This window comes from Gossypium hirsutum, chromosome D08 (genome assembly GCF_007990345.1).
Source record: "Gossypium hirsutum isolate 1008001.06 chromosome D08, Gossypium_hirsutum_v2.1, whole genome shotgun sequence".
NCBI lineage: Eukaryota > Viridiplantae > Streptophyta > Magnoliopsida > Malvales > Malvaceae > Gossypium > Gossypium hirsutum.
This window is the reverse complement of record NC_053444.1, coordinates 64,416,669-64,436,658: the sequence shown is the minus strand read 5'-3', so window position 1 is coordinate 64,436,658 and position 19,990 is coordinate 64,416,669.

Here is a 19,990-nt window from a genome sequence, read left to right as displayed (position 1 = left end):
CCTAGAAAGTACTAGCGGGTTTAAGGATGAGAAAAGTACTGAAAAATTATACAATAAAGAAAAAAAAAAGGGGCATTTTACCAAAAAAAACCTTTTTTTTTAAATTATCGAAATGAGTCTATTATTTAATTATTTACCGGAATGGTCTATTTTCCGGTAAATCGCGTCCACGTCAGCGCGATGTCAGGGGACGCGATTTTTCCATTTTTCTCACGTTAGGTTTTTTCGGCTTTTAGGGCTTAGGGTTCAGGCTTTTTAGGGTTTTTAGGTCTTGGAAGAAATAATTTTGAGTTGACGTTTTTGATCAAATAGTATAAAATCGCTTCTAGCAGGATGCTATTTGAGAAGAATTTGTGAAATCGCGCCCTCGTGGACGCGCTTTTGCTACAGTAGGTCATGGAAGAAATAATTTTTTTTGACGTTTCTGAGCAAATAGTATAAAATCGCTTCTAGCAGGATGCTATTTGAGAAGAATTTGTAAAATCGCGCCCTCGTGGATGCGCTTTTGCTACAGTCAGTCATGGAAGAAATATTTTTTTTTGACGTTTTTGAGCAAATAGTATAAAATCGCTTCTAGCAGGATGCTATTTGAGAAGAATTTGTGAAAATCGCACCCTCGTGGACGCGCTTTTGCTACAGTAGCATGTTTGGGCTGAGGCTATAAATTAGGCAGAAAATGTTCTCAGAATGCATAAGTCACAACAGAAACAATTTAGAGAGGCTAAGAAGGTTAGAGTTTCAAATATGAGTGAACATATTAGTGCTGTTATTTACTACGATGGTGAGGTTTTTCACATCGAGAATGGTGTTGTTTTTTTGTCGGAGAATACGGTGCGACTGGTTTTTAACCAGAACATAGATTTGACAGAACTTCGTAAAAGAATTAGGCGTAAAATTTTCAGAACGACGCCAATGAAAGTTCTGTCTATCACGTATCGATTTTGTTCTTCTGTTGATCCGGTGACATATGACTCGTTCGACATAAAAGGTTCTCGTAGCTTGGAGGCAATGATGCAGACTCATCTTGCTAGTGGAGCACCTTATATTGAGTTATATGTACAATTTACATCGCCAACTGATGTACTTGCGACCGGTGTTCGAGATGTATACATGACCCCTGGCAGACACTCGGTTACCGGGTTACAAAATACGAAGCAGCTCATCTTCGGTAGCGATGTCGAATGCACATCCCCCGCAAGACACTCTGTCGGTGGATGGGACATGTACGTCGGTGGCTCGACGTTTGATGCTGGAAATACGTACTGGGGAACGGCATCAAGTTCTAGTGGGTGGAAATCTACATCCAATTGGAGACGTTATCAAATGCCTAGAAGAAGGGATGACGTACTCCCTACGACGTCAACAGGTGAAGGGACCTCGTACGCTGCAGATGATTGTGGGTTAGAAGATGACTCTGATGTGGATCCACCTCGAGAGCCCGGGTCGGATGGTGCAGAAGTTGGCTTATTTTCTGAACCGGAGTCTATTCTAACAGAACCTGAAGATGCTAAAAGGAGTTCAGATAATGAAGAAAATCCACGATTCAGAGCATACTCACCTCCAGCCCACATACATAATATCGATCTGTCCGCAGATGATGCGTTAGAGTTTCCAGATCTACCACACCGATTGCGTGATCGTACAAGTTCGGGGGTAGATTCCGGTGAATTTGAAGTTGGTAATCAGTTTACCAACAAGGATAATTTTATTGGTGTTTTGAAACAACATAGTATCAAAAACGGCGTTAACTACCACATCGTTAAATCCAAATCTGATAAGTTTGAGGCGAAGTGTGCGGTCCAAGACGACACATGTCCATGGAAAATCTACGCCTCGTTAAGGAAAAGGACAGGGTTGTGGGAGATTAAAAAGTATAAAGGTCCACATACATGTGCTGCAGGTATAATATTGACGGTTTTTGAATAATAATTTTATTATGCAATGTTGCATTATTTAATGTACTCGATTTATAGGTGTTTCACAAGATCATCCCAAGATGGATCCAGCTATGTTAGCTAGCTTGATACTACCCACGGTAAAAGCAAATCCTAGGACTTCAGTGCCGGTGTTAATTGCCAATATCCGTAGCCAAATGGGGTACACGCCCTCTTATCGCAAGGCTTGGATAGCTAAGCAAAAGGCGTTGGAGAAGATGCATAGTGGGTGGGACGCCTCATATAATGAAATATGACAGTGGTGTCAGGTGCTAGAGAGATACGTCCCAGGTGCCATCACAGACCTTGAAACGGAACATGTGTACTACAGCGGCCGATTGCTACGTGGATGCCAAGTGTTCAAATGCCTGTTTTGGACCTTTAAGCAATGCCGAGACGCATTTCCATACTGCAAGCCGTTGGTACAAATTGACGGTACCTTTATGTTCGATAGGTATACTCATCAGCTATTGCTTGCAGTGGCAGAGGATGGCAGTGGGAGAATTCTTCCAATTACATTTGCAATAACACTGGGGAGTCGTCTTAAATAATATTTAAAAATTAAATTTAATACTTACCATTTTCATTTGTTCCACCGATATGTGATGCTTATCAAGACAAGTCAATTCTCCGACCATTGCTGAAATCGTACAAATTTTTACGGTTTAAAAAATTTTTAAAAAATATTTTTAAAATTATTTAAAAAAAGGGAGTTAAGAGAAACTTAAGAGGAATTTAAGAGGAACTTAAGAGAATTTTTGAAGGAAATTGAGAGGAAATTTGAGAGAAGATTAGTTTGTGAAAAAAAAAGGGGTGGTATTTATATATATTTTTACCGTTGGGGGGCAACGGTCAAATTTTTGACCGTTGGAGCACTGTTCACGCGCGGGTCAAGTCGCGGCCACGTCAGCGCATTTTGCTGACGTGGCAAAAAATCGCGTCCTAGAGGGCGCGATTTGTTGCCATGTTAGCAACTCGCGCTGACGTGGACGCGATTTCCTGACACGTCCCCTGACATCGCGTTGACGTGGACGCGATTTACCGGAAAATGGACCATTCCGGTAAATAATTAAATAATCTATTTCAATGATTTTTAAAAAAAATAGACTTTTTTTTGGTAAAATGCCCGAAAAAAAAACCTCAATAAAATATAAAGTGAAAACAAAAAGCGGTAACTCATTTAATTTATAGTTTGATGAAGCAACTGTTCTTCTAAATCTACCATGAGAGTCTAAACATGAGGTATTGAATACATAAAAATAAACACTAAAACATTACTAGAAATTGAAGAGAGAAAATTTCACTCTGTACGAGAGAGAATAAAAATCTCAAATATCTTAATATCACTTTAAGCTATGTCTGTTGCATGCCGTACCCATCCTTGTACCTGGGAAATTTAGACTCAGCAACATTTTCCCTTGAAACAAGCATGTCTCGTGGAACTCATTATTGACGCAACATTGGAAGAGCCCTAATAATCATCTCCAAAAAAATTACCCTATCATACTTTTGCAACAACTGTTTGATTCTAAGAATGACCTAGACCTCATTCTAACATATTTTAAAGAAACTATTTTTTTTTCTTTTCTTAAGTTGCTAACTTGATTGTTACAGTAAAAGTACCATGAGATCTTTGTACTGAGAGTAAGATAGCATTTGTTGTTTCTACTAACAATGAGTAAATTAATTATTATACATTAGATCAAATAGTAAATTAGTTCTTTTTGTTAAAAAATTCATCCATTTGTATTATTAAAAATCGATTTGGCTAATGAAATAACTAGTTAGTGACACGTGTCATGCCACGTGTACTTCATGCTAACATACAATGACCAATTTGTAATAATAGAAATGGATGAAACTTTAAACAAAATGAATAGTCTACTCTTTAATATGACATACAATGATTAATTTGGTTATTTTTAATAAAAGGAACAAAATTAAATCCGACTTATTTTACAGGAGCCTCACTGGTACCTTTACATATTGTTATTGATATCTTATAGTTACTTTATATTGTAAAAGAGAGAGTTCAACCTCTCCCATTTATTGGAACTTGGTTAATTTGTTTGATGATGTTATAAGGGCATTGATCCCACTGCTATAACCTAGAGAACTGTTTAATTTCTGATTAAGAAAGGTAAGAAGGCGGGGGATTATGTTGTGACATACAATGTCTTGGTAAAGAGATTATGTAAGAAAGGCAAACTAGGAGACTGCAAATGGACTTATTAAAGAGATGTTAGAGAAGGGTTTGATCCCTTGGAATTCTTTTATTGCCAATGGCAACCATAATGAGATTAAGGGTTGCTTTTATGGGCTTAACGGGCAAAACACAGGCCGAAATACAAGGAAAGAAGAATCTGTCCATGGGTCAGGTACATAAAAGGGTTTATTGGCATTGCATGTAATGTATAAGAAAGAAATGAGATGGGAAAGCCAAAGCAAAATCTGAAGAAAAAAATTTGAGTGAAGAGGTGAAGCAGTAGCCCTAAATAAAGGGGGCAATTTATGGAGCAGAGGCCCATGACTAGAGAGCCCACTCTTTATTTGACTTCTTTGATGCGATGGGCTCCACCACCCTCTTCCTCTATTTTCTTTTTCTTTTTTCTGTGCCTTTTCTATATTTTTTTATAATTTGATGAGAAGATATTGGACTAAAATGAATTCTTAAATTTTTTAAGTTGAAAAAAATTTAAATCTCAAATTTTTAGGTTTATTTTAAAATTTTTGTTTTTTTAAAGAAAAATTTAGAAATTTTTGGTTTTTTTTAAATTACAATACTTTTTAAAGGGTTTTTTTTTTCAATTTTTATGATTTTTTTAATCTTTTGAAAAAATTAAGGAACTTTGGCTGTTTTTAAATGTGGTACCGTTTGGTTGGTTGAAGGGATTTTAAAAAATTCTTGAGGCAGTAAATTGAGACTTTTTTGTATAGTACAGTGTCAAATATTAAATTTATTTTTTCAAACAATCTAGTGATTCAAAGTCAAATGCTAAATGATACGGATAATAGTAAAAATAGGATTGTAAATTTGTCCAACTCGTAATTTTGACTTAAGACTCTAGACGTTTGGAAATAAATTTGTATTTTTGCACAACCTGAAAGGCAAACAAAACCAAGTCAAATAAAAAAATTAAAGAATCAATTAAATAAATAACTAAAATAAAACAATAAATCAAATATTAAAATAATAAAGAAGAAAATAAGGACGATAAATGGAAAAGATAAAACGTGTCGTGTAGAAGACGTAAGGAACCTTCTAATTAATCTAAATAAGAAGTAGTTTTAAATTAAACTTTCTTGTTACCATAAAACTCTTAAATAACTTAAAATACTTACTAATTATAAATATTTAGAAAATAAAATAATAAGAGCTGATAAATACAATATTAGGCTCATATATACTAAAAATTAAGCTTAAAACTCGAATCCAATATGATTTAAACTCGAAGTAAAAGCCCAAAACTCGTAATTTTTATAATAATCCCGTCCAGAAATTCTGTTTACGCGATCTTCACTAAAATAGTTATAACTTGAGTTCCCGAATTCGAAATTGAGTGATTCAAAGTGCGTTTTGAAGTTAAAAGATAGATCTTCGAATGCTATGAGACATATTAATCCAAAAATACCTAGAACCCATCCAAAAATTTGTCACAAGTTGACTAATCTTTCAGCTTGAAAATTAACAACTTGGTTGAATTGACTTTAATATATTTCACCCATTCCGTGCATGTATCATTTCTCGTTTCCTCGAAAATATTCATCTTCACATATTGGCTTTGATCAAATCTTGGTTTGATTTGATTGGCCCTTGACCTTGTTGTTTGACCTTAAAGTAGTGTAAGCCCATCAAATCTATAGATATAAAATTAGGTCTTGAGACTCGTATTGTACATATAATTACCTGATCATATTACCTACTATGTATTCGTATGATCATGAAGTATGCATATGATTTTTTAGTTGAAAAGATGAAAACAGACGACACTCCTCTAGTTCGAAGTTTCAAACATAAAGCGAGAACCCTTAATTATTACAATTTGTGTGTATTAGCTTATTCATGATTTGTTAATTAGGTCTATTTATTTTGTTGCATAAATTGTTTGTACTTTAATTATTGAGTTTGTGTAAAATTATTAACTTATAAATCAAATTAATTTTGAATTTTAATTATGTCATAAATATTTAATATGATTTTATTTAATATTTAACTTTTAAGTTATCTAAATCTCAATATATATGTATATAAATTGTAGGATTTAGTCAAACATATAACATGAATGTATTATATATGATTCTTTTTTCATTAATAAAATGTTGTAATTATGTATACGAATATTATATCTTAATGATAGTTGTATGAGATAACTGGATTATGAGTGACAATTAGAGCTATTAGATAAGGAACTTAACTGTATAATTTAACGTATAGAGAAAATTTTATGCCACTTAAATACATGTAATATTATAAGATCCAAAATTAATTTTGTGAATATTAAAAGCTTACCATAATGCAAGAAGAGCATATATTTTGACTTAATTAAGAAACTCAATATTTAAAAGGTCAAATAAGATAGTCGATTGATTATTAATTTGGCTGGCATATATATTATTATCAATATAAAAATACAAAAAGACTATCATAAACTATTTTAATTAAATAAATCTTATATGGTTAGGTTTCTAGAAAAGATGGAGACATTAGCCAATGAGTGGAGGGTTAGGTATGTTTTGGTGAGAGGAAATTGCTTACAAAATTGGATTTTAAACTATTACAAAGATAAATTAGAGAATTCATTAGCTATAAGACCAATTCTGTACATTATTTATGCAAATTTTGTGTATGATTAACATCTCCCTTTTCTAGAAACTCATTATAAAATCCATTTCTAATTTGCCTAGGGAAAGGGAGAAAGTTTTAATGGAAAGTAACCACGTCGAGAGAGCAAAAGAGGTGGAAAAAAGCGACACTGTTACTGAAGTTACTAATGTCAAAACAACAAGGGCCTATTTTTAATTTTATTTTTGGAAATAGGCTACTTTTTTTTATTATTTATCGAAAAGGGCCTAAAATGTAAAACGTATCCACGTAGAAATATTTTTGAGTGAAATTTCTGCAAATTGCGTCCTTGGGGGAGCGATTTTGCCATGTCAGCACAAAACACGCTGACGTGGACGCGCTTTGCTGACGTGGCAAAATCGCTCCCCTAGGGACGCGTTTTACCCCGTGTTTTTTTTCCCCAATAACTATTTCAATTTTTGACCGTTAGGAGGTCCAACGTAAAAAAAAAAACTATAAAACCCCCTCCTATTTTTTTCACACAATATTTCTTCTAAATTTGGCAAAAAAGCTCTCATATTTCTCATTAAATTTCTCAAAGCTCTCTTTAATTAATTATTTCCTTTAATTTTTTTCTAAATTAGTATTTTTTTATAATTTTAAAAATATTTGATCGTGTTAGCAATGACCGGGCTCTCAAGGTGGATCCATATCGGACTCATCATTCAACCCACCATCATCTGCAACGTACGAGATCCCCTCGCCGGTGGATGTCGTAAGGAGTACATCATCTCTTCTTGTAGACATTTCGTAATGTCCCCAATCAGATGTGGATTGCCAACCACTAGAAGTTAATGTTGTAATACCCCCTACCCGTATTCATCGCTGGAATAGGGTATGAGGCATTACTAGAGTTTACCGAATTAATTTTCCATTATTACGAGTTAAATACTATTCATTTATCGAAACATGTCATGACGTCCCTTGGTTGGGCCTCCGAAGCCCAAAACATACATCGGAACCAAATCGGGATTAAATCGAAACCATAAGAAATTTTTTTTGCAAAATCCCAAAGTTTTTTTTTAACTCAATATAACCCCTTTATAAAGCAATTTTAAACCGAAACTAATCCAACACAACCAATCCATTTCAACATATTTTCAAGATAGATTTAACATATTCATAAGATAAGCTCATCACATACCAAAACCAAAATTTGTTAGCCATACCAATGGCTAACCATACATTCATTTCACATTAACATTTACTTTACTAGCTTATACATGCGATTGATTTCCAAAATAAAGTTTCTTTATATACCGAGATCTTGAGGTTGATAGTGTGATACGTCTCTGACCGAATCCGACCTCTTAACACTACAAAACAGGGGAAAAAGAAACAGGGTAAGCACTTTGTGCTTAGTAAGCTCATGTAACAAGACTTATACTTACCTAATATTTTCAATACAATGCAATAAACATTCATACACCCATTCAATACATTATTCCGTATCATGCACAAACTCAACATTCAAGTTAGTTCAATAATTTCCATGTATCAATAATATATATACCATGATTGATGAGCTCATCAATACCATGATTGATGAGCTCATCAATACCATGATTCCATTCTTTTTTTATTTTTCCATGTTTATCCCGTTGAATTTCTCAGAATTTCGATGGATTTTCAGAGGTACACTTTAGTGTACAAATCCGGGTCCGTCAATTCATATTCATGTGCGCACATTTCCATTTCAGAGAGCACACTCCCGCGAACCTCATCCTTACAGCAGGATTACCAGTCCAGACTAAATCCCCTATAATATAAACTCATAGAGTATTGTCAGGATTACCAGTCCAGGCTAAATCCCCTGCAACAACAATTACTCTAATGAGCTTGGATCTGAATTACCAGTCCAAGCTAAATTCAGACTCTAATTCGGATTACCCGTCCGGGCTAAATCCATTTTCTACACATTATTCGGGAGGGCTATATCAGGATAGGATCACTTGTCCGGGCTAGATCCTTTTTACCGTCAATTCCTTTTCAGAGATCCATCGAATTTTCCTTCCATTCAACCGGGATTTCTTCCCCTTTTTGTCAAATATATCAATGTTTCATCAATTTTCATATAATGAACATTCAAATCATATTCACAACAATAACAAACATTTCAAGCATTTAAGAATATAATTCAAGTTATACGAACTTACCTCGATACTTGTTCATAAACAAAAATCTACTAATCCCGAACTTTTTCTTTTCCTCGATCTAGCTTTGTATTTGAATTTTATTGATCTAAATAAATAAATTTAATCATTAATCTAATACATTTCATGTTCATATGTAACATTCTCTATAATTCCATTATTATTTATAGTGCATTCAAAGTTGTCTCACTGAGTCATAGTCACTAAATTATTTATATCTTGAGCTAGGGAACTCAAAATTAAGATCCGCTAATTTTCTCCAAAACTAGACTCAAATATCTTCTTACCATAAAATTTTCAGAATTTTTGGTTTAGCCAATAAGTACATTTTATTCTTTAAAGTTTCCCCTATTTCACTGTTTGACAGTTCCGACCCGTCTTCACTAAAAATTAATTATCTTATTGTACAGAATTCAGATGATGTTCTCGCTTTTTTATTTTGAAAATAGACTAATTAAGGATTTTAAAAATATAAATTTAAGCCCAAAATTATTTTTCTCCAATTTTTTATGATTTTTCAAAGTTAGAACAGGGGAACCCGAATTCATTCTAACCTTGTCTCACAAAATCTATTATATCTCATGATTTACAATTCCATTGCTTACATCGTTTCTTTTATAAGAAACTAGACTCAATAATATTTAATTACATATTTTATTCATCCTATAATTCAATTTTTACAATTTTTTGTGATTTTTCAAAGTTAGACTACTGCTGCTGTCCAAAACTGTTTTAGTGCATGATGTTAATTACCATTTTTCCCTAAGCTTTCAATAAATGATAATTTCATCCCTGCTCAATTAACCTCTCAATTGAGATGATTTTCCTCAATTAGAACTTTATACCATCACTTTAAACTACTTTATAACCTTTGGAAATCAGAATTTTAGCACTAGACTTTAATTCCAAACATTTTTACAATTAAGTCCTACAAATCAATTTCTATTGAAATTACCTAATAAAATTATCTCATAAACAAATTAAAGCTTACATTTCATGCTATTTCATCATAAAATTCCTGAACATATTCATAGAAACTTTCAATTTCATTCATAAAATCAAAAATTAATGAATTTAGTAATAGGACCTAGTTGTAAAAGTCTTAGAAACACAAAAATTACAAGAAAAAGGCAAGGATTAACTCACTTGGTGCAAAAATTATGAATTAACAGCTTGAATAAACCCCTAGGATGTTTTTGGCTGATGAGAATGCAGAAAAATAAAGAGAATTCTAGATATTCCAATTTGGTCCCATTTTTATGTTAGTAAAATTTGTTATTTTCCCATTTTACCCTTATTTCCCCAATTATCCTGATTTTTCTCAGCTTATGCCGCCCAAAATATCTCCTTTTGGTCTTATTTGCAATTTATGTCACTCCTCATTTAACAATTGAGCTATTTAATCCTTCTAGTAACTTTTGCACCTTTTTCAATTTAGTCCTTTTCACTTAATTGACTACCCAAACATTAAAATTTTCTAACGAAATTTTAATACCATATTACTAACATTTCATAAATATTTATAAAAATATTTTTGACTCGGTTTTACGATATCGAGGTCTCGATACCTTGTTTTTACCCAATTTCTTCAATAATTTCTTTTTCCAACTAACCACTAGATCGGTAAAATTCTTCTATCTATATTTTCATACGAATTTCCTATCATATCAATATTCATGCAAAAATATTAAAATAAATTTCTCTTTAAATCAAATTTGTGTTTACGAAACCACTATTCCGATAATCTTGAATTTGGGTCATTACAGATGTCATTCCCCAATACATATTTTTAGCATCAAACATTGACCAACCGATGTTCATGTCTCATCCATTAACCGAGTGTTATGCAGGAGCCATGTATTCCATACACGGGTGCTTCTGTGTTTTGCTTCCTACTAACGGAGTGTCGGGTATGAGTCGTGTATTCCTCTCAAACAGCAGTAGTTGTTGAAGTCACATGTAACACCCCTTACCCAAGACCGTTGCTGGAGTCGAGCATAAGGTGTTACTTGACTTAACTTATTAGTTTGGGGCATAAAAATTTGCTTTTAAAATTTATTTCACTGTTCACCATAATGTTGTGCACCTGTGCAGCAGTCACTAATTTAATTATAACTCGAGTGATTAAACTTGAAATTTAGATCCGTAAATTTTTTCTAAAACTAGACTCATATTTTTTCTTACCATAAAATTTTTAGAATTTTTGGTTCAGCCAATTAGTACCGTTTATTCATTAAATTCTCCCCTATTTCACTGCTTAACGGTTTTGACATTTATTCACTAAAAATAAAATTTCTCATCGTATGATTTTTATATGGTGTTTCCACTTGTTTCTAAAGAAAATAGAGTCACTAAGGAATCTAGACATGTAAATTATAACTCATAATTATTTTTGTACAATTTTTAATGATTTTCTAAATTTAGAATAGGGGACTACAAAAACTATTCTGACCTTGTCTAACCAAAACTCAAATATCTCAAAATATAAAATTCTTTTACCCACACCGTTATTTTTATACGAAAATAAACTCGATAAGATTTAATTCTATATATCATTCACTCTCTAATTCATTTTATACTATCCTTGGTGATTTTTCAAAGTCACGTCACTGATGCTATCCCAAAACTATTTCATTGCAAATTTTTACTCTTTCATAATTTCTAGGTATAAACTATCACCTAGGCATTCATAATGCCAAACATATTCTTACTTAGCCATTTTAATAGTTAAAAATTATCACATATTTACACATCATCCTTTAGCAATATCATAAGGACATACATTCAAAATGACTAAGTCCCTATACATGCCATAGCTCAAACATTGATCATCATAAAATACCGAGTTGTTGTTGTTGATAGTGTGAGCGCTCTCCGACGTCTTTAAGATTCCCGAATTTGCTTGTAATACTATAAAAGAAGGAAAATAAAGGAAGTAAGCCTAAAGCTTAGTAAGTTTACAAGCAAATAAATAACAACATTTAACACAAATAATTATACTCAAGTGTCATGATCTCTAATTTCCTCTTTACTTAATCTCTTACTCGTTCACTTACTTGTTTACTTAGATAACTCATGATTATAACTTACTCTTCTCTTGCTGAAATGTTGGTTCTCAATTGATAACATAATATGTTCTTAACTCTTATAACTCACCTGAATTTTCTATTTATGCTTTTACCTGAACTTTCATGGAACATAATTTGTTTACTATCCCGTTGAGCCACATTGGAATAATAAGGATACTTGGATCTCTTTTCTAATAATAACCCAGACATGGTCTTACATGGGATGTTTCTTGTACAGCCAATGCCATATCCCAGATATGGTCTTACATGGGAATTCTCATATCGGTGCCCATGCCATGTCCCAGACTCGGTCTTACGGGGGACCTCTCATCTCAGTGCCAACGCCATGTCCCAGACATGGTCTTACATGGAACTTCTCATAATCTCAATGATGCCAATTCCATGTCCCAGACATGGTCTTACATGGGATCTCATCACCCAAATGTCATGACATTCGTATCCGGTACATTCCTAATGATTCAACGGGACTTTTTAATACTAATTCTCTATCATCTCATACTTGAGTCAAAATTAAATAATTTCACAAAATAAATACATAATTTCTGGAAAATAGTAGAATTAATAATAATTATTAAAATATTTCATTTATTTACCGTAAACTTACCTCGGTACAAAATATGGCCAAATCTATCAACTTAGTCTTCAACCTTTTTCTTTCCTCGGTCTAATCCTGAATTTCGTTCTTCTTGATCTATAATAGAAATTTAGTTTATTTAATACTCACATTTATCAAAACAGTCCTCGACTCTAACTTTAGAAAAATTAGGATTTTGCCCCTAAACTTTTACATATTTACACTTTTGCCCCAAAGCTCGGAAAGTAAACTTCATCCCATATTCTTATGTTTTATAACATTCTGAACATTTTTCCCTTCTATGGTAACATCAAATTCCCACTTTAACACTTAGTTATGAACATTAGGTATTTTTACCGATTATGTCGTTTTACTCGTTTTCACTTAAAATCGCTTAGCACAAGTCGTTTAACATAATTTAAGACTTCATATTATACCATAAAATATTAAAATAAACACACTTCACCTATGGGTATTTTTCCAAATATGAACCCTAGGTTAAGCTATTGCTAGAATAAGTTAAATCAAGTTATTGGGGCTTTAAAAACGTAAAGAATATTAAAAATGGGGCTTGAGATCACTTATTATGGAGCTTGGAAGCTTGAAAACCCTAACTATGGCTTCCCCCCTTGCTATTTTCGGCCAAATGAAGAAGATGAGCACAATTTGCTATCTTTTTCCCTTTTAATTAATTTTAATTACATAATTACCAAAATGCCCCTAACTTAAAAATTTCCTATTTCACTTATCTAATGTTCATTTTTGTCCATAACTTAACCAATGGTCTAATTACCATATAAATACCTCCAATTTAAAATTTCATAACATTTGGACACCTCTAACATGTAGAACTCAACTTTTGCACTTTTTACAATTTAGTCCTTTTGACTAAATTGGGTGCCCAAACGTCGAAATTTTTGAACGAAATTTTCACGAAATCATTCTGTGAAATTGTAGGCCATAAAAATATAGTAAAATATTTTTTTCCTCATCAAATTTGTGGTCCCGAAACTACTGTTTCGACTAGGCCCAAAATCGGGATGTTACATCACAAATACTTTATTTGGCGATGAAAATTGTACATATAACTCAAGATAGGGTGATCCAATAGTGAGATGAGTCTGCACCATCTCCTCCAAAGCTACAACGATCTTTGATATCAAATGAGTCATATGTCACGGGATCAACCGAAGCACAAAATCGATACTTAATAGACAAAAATCTCATTGGCGTCGTTCCGAAGATTTTACGCCTAATTCTTTTACGAAGTTCTGTAAAATCTATGTTCTAGTTAAAAACCAGTCGGGCTGTGTTCTCCGATAAAAAAATAACGCCGTTCTCGGTATCACAGACCTCATCATCATAGTAAATAACAACACTAATACATTCACTTATCTTCAATTTCTATTCTGCTTAGCCTCTCTAGTTTTTCTTGTTGTAACTTATGTAACCTAAGAATGAAATTTGGCTCATTTATAGCCTAAGGCCAAACATGAACTACTGTAGAAAAAGAGCGTCCACGTAGGAGCTTTTTTCATCAATTTTGCTGATAGTGCATCCTGCTTGAAACGTTTTTGACACCATTTGTTTAGAACCGTCTTCTCAAATTATTTTTTCAGAAACTACTTAAAAAAACAAAATACCTATTGTCAATATAATTTTCCCTAAACCGTAAACCCTAAACCTAAACACAAAATTATTTTAAAAACTAAACCATAATTTAATTAATTTTCTTAAAAACTCTAAACCCTAATTTAATTAATATTATTTCAAACCCATAAAACCTAATTTAATTAATTTTTTAAAAAACCTTTAAACCTTAAAACCATAAACCCTAAACCTAAATTATTTTAACAAAACCCTAACCCTAACCCTAAACCCTAAACCCTAAACCATAAACCCTAAAAACCCTAAACTAAAAAATCCTAGGGACTAAACATGCAAAAAGCCATAACCGTAGAAAAACATGGGCTAAAACGCGTCTCTGGGGGAGCGATTTGCCACGTCACCGAAGCGCGTCCATGTCAGCGCGTTTTGTGCTGACATGGCAAAAGTGCTCCCCCAATGATACAATTTGTTGAAATTTCACCCAAAAACGCTCCTATGTGGACCCGTTTTGCATTTTTCGATCATTTTTGGTAAATAATGAAAAAATTGGCCTATTTCCATAAATAAAGTTGGAAATGGGCCTTTATTGGTAAAATGGTCGGAGAGGAAAGCTTTTTTTGGGTAGTTTGCAGAAACAAACTAGGGAAGAAACTCATATATGCCTTATTTAATTTGGAACAAATATTGGAGGGTTTGGACTTTTTCTACTAAGTTATGTACGATGGATCAAAACTTTTTTTGATGTGTTCTTTAAGCACCCTACCGTTCCAATGAGTTGAATATCATAGTCAAGCCCCTTTTTGATATTTTTGGGGCCCTAGGCAAAACAATAAAATGGGGTTTTAAGTTCCTTAAAAGTTAGAAAAAAAAATTATTTAGGTCCCTTAAAAGTTGGTAAAAAAATTTTGGGCCCTTAAAAGCTAAAAAAAATAAAATTGGAGCCCCTTAAAAATTGGTAGATTTTTTTGAACCCCTTAAAAATTAGAAAACAATATTTTCAACCCCTTTCAGCCTTGGGCCGTGGGCGGCCGCACCTCCAGACGACTCCCAAGGCCGGGCTTGATCATATAAAAAATTAAAGTGGTTGGCATAGTAGAACAAAATGTTTTTAATTTTTTTTTTCCAAATTAAGAAAGTTGGATGCTTTAAAGTGACCAAGGACAATGCCAGGATGGAAAAAAAGAAAGGAAAATGTTCAAGTGCATCTTCAATCGTAACTGCTTTGAATCTGCTTTGATTAGGATGATCCTTAGTCCTTATTTAGGAGGTGAGGTGGTTGTCTAGTTTATTTTTCTTTCTTAGTTTTTGAGTTTATTTTTCTGTATTTACTTATTATTCTTTATGTTTTTAGTGTTAGTTAAGTTAATTATCATTGTAGCTTAGGTTTATTTACATTTTCAGTCCTTGTACCTTGGTTGTAAGACATTTCTAGCTTTAGTTTAATGTATTCAATTTTTTTTTTACTTTGAATTAGCTAAAGTTTGTTACTTCTATGTTTATTGCTTTAGATTTTCTTGTTGATTGCATTTAGGTTCATGTTCCTTAAGTTTTCTTGCAAAAAAAAATCCAAACTTTTATATTTTTCTTAAGTTTTACCTTAATGACTTCTTTACTTTTCATTTCCATGTTCATTTTCTTTATTTTCAATATGAGTAGCTAAACCTAAAAGGAGGTTGGTTGATGAAGATGTAGGTAAATTGATTTTTGGACAAAGGACTAAATCGTAATAAATTGGGCTATATCGAATAGACCTAAAAACTTAGGAAGTGACGCTCCTAAGGGAATATATAGGCAAGTGAGATCGAGAGGTAATCTTGTGGCATACCTATTCATTAATCCCAGATTAATTGGTGAGATCGAGAGATAAATCGAATTAATTCATCTAATTCGGTAAAATTGAGATCGAAAGATAAAATGGAGCTACTTAGTAATTTAAGCGATTTAAGTCCCTCATTCAAGGACCGGCGACCCACATCAAAATCAACCAACCACCATTAGTCATTTATTTGGTTAATTTCTTAATTTTGTACTATTTACAATTTAGTCCTCAGATTAGCATATATAAATTTCTTGTTATGATTTGTCGTACTATAAAATCATATCAATATTCACTTAGACTCTATAGTTGACGCTATTTATCACTCAACTGCCATCTCTTTTGGGTTTGATCATTGGAAAACTCTAGTGTTCCATTGTAACATTACAAATATTACAACTGACTTGTACGATTGCAATAAACTGCGCTTTAAAATTGTTTTAGAAAATCGTTTGTTTTATGTGCACGTGCGAACGCGATCAAATCCATTATTCATCCTTCAATTTGCCAAGGATTATTTCTTGAAGGGTTCATTAAAGTCATTAATTGAATTTGTTGGGGTTTATATCTCAAAGGGTTCAGTTACTATCTTCTTCCATATCTATCGGTTTATTCGATCTATCTTCCACCTTCGTTTTCTTTATTTATCTATGTTTTGAATCTTTATTTGTTTTATTCTTGAATTTATTCTTTCAGTTGTTTTCATTTTCTTTGTTTCTAAAATTGTTTGTTTTTTCTTTCAAGCCAAGTCCTAATTTTTTTCAATGCGAACAAGTTGAATACAATCTTGGCCCGTTGCCCCTTGTCATTTCTATTTGATATAATAGTAATTGACTTTTCATGAAAGAAGATGTAACGTTACCATGAGATAAAATAGGATCATATTGAGAGAACAAATTTATTCCAAAGAGATTAAGGATATCCTATGAGAATAACACGCTTATGACAAGGTCATTGGACGAGCACTGATTAAGTATTTTCGTAATGATATGTAATTAGGGAGAGCTCAGTTACGATACTATAGTGAAATAGCATCATGTCTAAATAAGTTTATAATTAATAAGCGAAAAGCTAGAACTTAATTATAAATTATTTTGGCCTTGATTATATATGTCCAATCGGTCCCTCTGCTAACTCGTAGAAACTAAAAATAAATTGCATGTAGAACCAAATGAACAGAAATTAATGGAAATGATAAAATTAGATAAATGAGTCACATTCACAAATGAATACGTTTTCTCAATAAGTGTAGAAATGATTTGAGAATTAATTTAAGGTTTTTGAATTATTATTTAATTTATTATAATTAAATAATTAAAGTTTGAAAATGGAACTAAACGAATTAGTCATTAAGCATCCGTTGAATGTGGAAATTAAATATATTTCCTCATAGATTCTTTATAATAAAATCGTCATGATTTTAACGAAATTAGAATTGGATTGAAAAAATTATTTAATTGAGAAATTAATAAAATTAATTATATAAATAAGATTTATTTTGGGAAATAGAAAACAATATTGGGTTTGATTAAATTATAAAATGTTAGGTCGAAAGTCCAATAAGCACATATAATTTGACTCAATACAAGAGAGACCTAAATCCAGGGTGTCTCGCCCCCCTCTCTCCTAGTATAACTAAGTGAGTGTTTTCTATTAAATAAATATTATTTGTGTTATTCTTATTCAACTGGGATTCTTCTATCTCTCATTATAAATAGATGTCACTAGTAGAACTATTTACACATAAGTTTCATATATTATTATTCTGCCAAAAAGTAGTGAAAATTTATTTTCTTAGAATAAATTCTTTTTTTGGAGAATTAGAATTTTTATCAGTTTTGGTTGAGAGAATTACTTTCATACTAAAAGCAATAGAATTTATTTCTGGTTTTGTGTTTGGTTCATGTACTTGAGCCCACACTCGACACAATTCGGGGTATGAGAATAGTGGAGAAGGTCGTTCGATTGAAAGTCGAGAACGATTTAAACCCATATTGCACAAAAAAAGTAATTTTCCAGATAAGGTTATTGTTATAAATATCATAAATCGGCTCGACTTTCAAAAATTGTAAACCTCCTCTATAACTAAAAATTATTTTTTAATCGTTCTCAAGCTCATTGATTACCCAACTATCCTAAGAAGTCATATCCTTTACCTTAGACATTACATCTCGCCATTGCAAGGAGACAAGACATAACTCTATTGTTAGTAAACCTGGGATGCGTAGACTCCAATGTCTTCATATATAAGCCCAACCATAACACTCAGGAGGGCAAAGTCATAGAGTGAGACTAAGACACTAGACTCCAATCAAACCAATCCACTAAACAACCACTCAATCCATCAGAACCAGTGGCTCTCCACCCTAGTTAAGTTGAACCACCACCATTATACTTATCTCTTCCTTATTGATTTTGCTTGTCAATAAGCTCTCTCTTATCCTTGGAATGAGGTATGGCCTCACCTATTTCCTAGGGTGGGACTTGGTACTATCCATTCAAGCAGGGGATTATACCTACTTTTGATGCGATAAATGCTATATCTTTATGCCTTTTTAGAAGGAATCAACACACTTCATTTTCACAATTAGCTTCCTTATTTTCTCAACCCTCAAGCTTTTGCACTGCCAATGCCCCATGCGGTTTTTGGTGAATGGGCTCAAGATGAAACAAGATTTTAAACCAAGGTGATAATGGTTAAGCATGAAGGATTGTTTTGCATAGTGGTCGAGCTTTAGGCATTTGTTGGATTTTGTTTTATTTTTTGGGCTTGTTTGTAAGGTTTTCCTGTTTGGCCTCATTATTTTGTTTTTTTTAGGGATGGCAAACTTGAATTGCTGATGAATTCTGAATCAATTTGCTCCAAATAGAGCGATTTTTTTGGATGCAGAGTGGGATGGGGTAGATTTTTTTTTCTTTGGGAGAATTGGTATAGAACGAATACGGTAATTGCTTGCCTTGTCCCACCTCGCTCCACTATATAAAATTATCATTTTAACCTTGTATGTATATAACTATTAAAAGGATAAAAATATAATAACATAAAATAAAAATTCATATATTTTATGTTTAAATATTTTTGAAGAGTTATATTTAAATATTTATTTAATTTTAAAAAGATTAAAACTATTAAAGATAAATAACAAAAATTTAAATTAAATAGAAGCGAAACAATATGGAGTGGGATGAGAATATGATATAAATGCATTCAACCTTCATAAAAGTGATAATAATTTTTAAGGTTATATATCTATAATAAAATTAAACAAGTGGTACAACAAACTATATGAGGTGGTGATGAATTTAACAACGAATTCCTTCCACTCCATTAACATTCTATTTATAACAGTTGTATCTACTTTTGATTAATTTATCGGTATTTAACGAATTTTCTTTAGGAAAAAGGAAAAAAAGAGAGCAGATCTTGAATTTGGGTTCCATTCGATTTGAAGCAATTTGTGGAAGAGTGTTGGAGTGTGTGTCAACCAAACCCTAGCCATAGCAGCCTTTAAAAAGCTGAGCGGCCCCATGAAAAAGCATGGGCAAATTCGACGTCGAGTAGTCGCGGCTGCTTGCTAGGCCTATAAATTGGTTGGTTTAAACGACTTAGAAAGTGGCCAAATTGGGGTAATAAAGTAGAATCAATCATCATCACATTGTTCGAAAAGCGAAAGCTGCCTTTATTTATTCATTCATCCAACCATTTGGAATTTGATTTGGCTTTTCTTCTCTCCTTCTTTCATCGCAATCATAATATACAAATATATATTTTGTGCTCTCACTATACATTTTGGAATGAAATTCTTGCCACTTGCCACCCCTCTTTTATAAAGCCCATTTTTATTGGCTAAAATTGATAATGAAGTTTATGGGTTTTCTACATGCATTCTTCCAAAATATCTGCACATAAGATACCTTTTAAGATTAATTCAATAATTCATATATAGACATATTGTTTCTGTGATATGCTAAT